The following is a 4,167-nucleotide window of genomic DNA, read 5'->3' on the forward strand; positions in this document are numbered from 1 at the left end:
CATCCGACTTCCAGAGGTGCAGCGCTTGGTCCGCTCTGGGCGTCCTGATTCCGTCCGCGCCGCCATGGCGCTCGCCGTCGAGGCGGAATTTACTTTGCTCGCCACGCTGGGGTCGCCACCGTCTCCAGAGCGCAGCATCCCGGTGCAGGCTCCTCGATTCGCAGTCCCTACAGCGGCCTCTACCCGACGCGTGCTTAACGACACCCGCATGACCTGCTTCCGCTGCGGCCTGAGGGCACACTACGCGAGGGACTGTGCTGGCCCTCCGACGCCGGAAAACGATTAGGCGGAACTCCGGATAAAGTCCGTCCCCACACTTCGCCGCGTCCCCTCCTTTCGGCGGCTTCGATGGCAACTGAAGTGCCCTACGTGCTCGTCAACGTCGCCCTGTTTCACCGGCACGTAGGGGCCTTGGCCGACACCGGAGCGGCTTTCAATGTACTGGACAAATCGTTTATTTTTAACGCGCCCCACCTGCTTCTTCCAGCCGCCAAAACCCGGCTCTTAGCTTTTAACGGCGCCCCGGTGGAGCAAGTCGGACGTGTCATCGTCAACCTGACAGCACTCGGAAAGACCATCTCCAAAGAGTTTGTTGTCGCAGACAGCCCTATTTGGCCAGTGGTCCTCGGGTGCGGGTGGTGCCAGCAAGCCGGAGTCGCCCTTGATTTTACCACAACAGAACCACGGGCGAGTCGAACTCTATGTGGGCTGGGTTGGCCGGATTTTCAGTCTCGGCGTCGCCCTGTGGCAGTCTCTGGTGTCGGCGACCAAGCGCGCCTCATAATCTGTGCGTTAACTCGCAATGCACGTCGAGTCAAGCCGATCGACGTTATCGTGACTGTGGCGTCCGCCGTGACTTGCCACCGGGCGCGGCAACTTGGGTGTATGCCAAGCTTGACAGTCCGATCATAGTGGACGTGCTTTTCGAAGCCATCCGGTGTTCAGCTCCAGCCCATGAGATGACCTTCCCTCGAAGCCTTCAGCTCAATGAAGAGGCCCACGTATTTATGCTTAACATCAGCCGCGCACCTCTCGTGCTGACTCCCGGCACGCAATTGGGTACAGCGCCAGTCTTGAACTGCGGATCACCGGTTGCGTCTCTGCAACCTGAAGCACCGCCTCACCACCCTCCAGCGCCTATCATGGGAAGCATTTAACTTTGGACCCACCTTGAGCTCGCTTCTCTGAAGGCCTTGCTGCTCGAGCATCGCAGTTGCCTTGCTGTAAGCGCTGGTGAACTTGGGTGCACTTCCTAGGCCCAACACCGGATCAATATCGAAAACTGTGGGCCCATTTATCACCAACCTCGCTGTGTAGCGCCAGCCGAACGGAGAGTCATCCAGCAGCACGTATGCGACCTTGACCAGGGAATCATTGCCCCTTCTTGTAGCCTTTGGTCCTCCCCTGTCGTCCCTGTGCGCAAGAAGGATGGAACACTCCGCTTTTGCGTTGATTATCTCAAGTTAAATGCTATTACTCATCTCGACGTGTACCCGCTGCCCCGCCTCGACGACGCATTTGACCGCCTGAAGGGGGCCCGTTATTTTTCCACCCTAGATCTGCTCTCGGGCTACTGGCAGCTGGTGCCTGTTCACCCCGATGATGCGAGAAAAATGGCTTTCGTGACTCCCGACGGCCTTTACCACTTCAACCGTACGCCCTTCGGTCTCTCGAGTGCTCCAGCTACCTTTCAGCGCCTCATGGACCGCGTCTTAGGCCTTATGAAGAGGTCTATGGCGTTGGTCTACCTGGACGACGTAATTGTCTACGCGTCTACGTTTGAAGAACACCAACGGTGACTCAAACTCGTCCTCGAAGCCCTTACCTCTGCTGGGCTTCGCTTAAAACCAAAAAAAAAAAAACGTTTCTTCGGTTTCGCAGAGGTGACGTACTTGGGTCACGTTGTGAGCCAGCATGGCATTCGTCCCGACCCTGAAAAGCTAAAAGCGCTTACGGCTTACGAAGCCCCCACCACCGCCAAGGAGCTCAAAAGTTTCCTTGGATTTGCTTCGTATTTCAGTCGTTTCATTCTGGACTTTGCCAAGCGAAGCGCTCCGTTGACCGCCCTGCTGAAGAAGAATGCAGCGTGGAGTTGGACGCCGGCCCAACAGCTCGCGTTCCTTGACGTCAGGCACGCCCTCCTCGAGCCTCCTACATTGGCCCATTACGACGAATCGGCCCTCATCGTCCTCCACACGGATGCCAGCCAAGATGGGCTCGGCGCTGTTCTCCTGCAGGAAGACGAGTCTGGTGACCACAAAGTCCTAGCTTATGCCAGCCGCCAACTTTCCGAAGTTGAGCGCCGCCGCCACTCTTCGGAACTCGAGTGCCTCGCCGTTGTCTGGGCCGTCGAGAAGTTCCGTCCCTACCTGCACGGCCGTCATTTTACCATAGTACTCACGGACGAAAGCGCTCTCGCTTGGCGGCAGTCTGCCAAACACGACTGCACGCTGGTCCCTGCAACTTCAAGAGTACGATTTCACCGTAGTGCATCGGCGCGGCTCTGCCCATCAAGATACCGATTTCCTTTCTCGCCACCCTTGTTCCGTGACGGCTTTGACGGACCTCAGGACTGCACAAACGCAAGATCCAGACATTGCTGTAATAATCCACTCCCTTGGCACCGCCGCCGGCCTCCGCAAACTGCGCCGGATCTATCGAATGGAGGATAACCTCTTGTGTCATGTGAAGCGGCTCCGTGGTCGACCACCCGTGTGGTTGCCAGTGGTGCTGGCAACATTGCGGTCGGAAATCTTGCGTGGCCTACACGACGCTCCCACGGCGGGTCACCTTGGTCGCGGCGAGACCTACGCACGAGTGTCGGAGCGCTTTTGGTGGCCTAATATGTCCAGAGACGTCAAGGAACACGTGGCGTCCGGACAGACTTGCCAATAGAGGAAGTCGCCCACACGAGTAACCAAGCCACCCCCGCAGGCGTTTTCGCCGCCGAGTTCACCTTTCGAACTGGTTGGACTGGACCATTTGGGCCCGTTCCCGAAGACGCGCGCCGGCTACCGCTATATTGTGGTTGCAATTGACTACTTTTCCAAGTGGGTCGAAGCACTGCCCGTTCGAGACACGTCGTCCGCTCATGCATGCCGTCTTGTTTGTGGAACAGCATCTCGTTCTCCGGCACAGTGTGCTCCGACGCCTCATCGCGTACCGTGTGAACTGCTTTATGTCATGAATTTGAGCCAGCCCTCTGCTCCTTCGGCATTGCGCATTCCACTACATGCGTCAATCATCCCCAGTGCAATGGCCTCGTGGAGAGTGTTAACCGTACTCTCACGGATTTGACATTAGTGAAACAGAGCGAAAGAAGAAGCCCGAAGGCGAAACGAAGAACGGACAGGAAAGAGCGCTTTTTCCTGTCCCTTCGTTTCGCCTTCGGGCTTGTTCTTTCGCTCTGCTTCACGTATATGTCAGAATGGACCAACTAGACCCAGCAAAAAGTTCTGCTTGATTACCTCACGGATATACTCGCCTCCTACGTCGCTCTGTCCCACACAAACTGGGATCGTTTTGTTTCTGCTGCAGCTTTTGCACTCAACACTGCGGCGCAAGAAACAACGCATGTCACGCCGTTCTCAGTCGTCTATGGCAGAACGCCCCCCATCCCTCTCGACGCGCATTTGGGCCTTCCCTATCCTACTGCGTCACTAACTGACTCCGCCCAACGACTTCGTTACGCCCGCCTCGACGCGTGGCTACTTGAACTGTCGCTTAAGCTGCTGCAAGGTAAGTACTGTATGTACATACTACTACACCTGGGGGCGTGCGTAATTGTTTTTGTGTAGGTTAAGTTAACACGCTCGGAGGGGCCAGAGGGGCTTATTGCCTTTAGCTCGTAACCGTCGTAACGGCGGGTCCATTCAGGGCTAGCGACGAGGATATGCGGTAGCACTGGCGTTACGCCGTCGTTCTTTGTTGCGAATCTGGGCTGGTAGTGGCGGTTGCGTGTATGGCAGCTCTGGCAGCCGGAGCACTCTGAGGTGCGTCGTACGGGACGTGGCTACGCGAACTGCCGCTTAGCTGCTGCAAGGCACATCTGAGTTCCCGCTAATTGTTTTTGTGCAGGTTGGCTTCGTGTGATGAAAAGGCGGGAAGTTTCTGTCGCCCCCCGTTTGATGCAGTAAGTTTTACTGCTATTTGTTGTACCCAGAGCCA

This window comes from Amblyomma mixtum, chromosome 5 (assembly GCF_055824585.1).
Source record: "Amblyomma mixtum isolate Tamu chromosome 5, ASM5582458v1, whole genome shotgun sequence".
NCBI classification, from domain to species: domain Eukaryota; kingdom Metazoa; phylum Arthropoda; class Arachnida; order Ixodida; family Ixodidae; genus Amblyomma; species Amblyomma mixtum.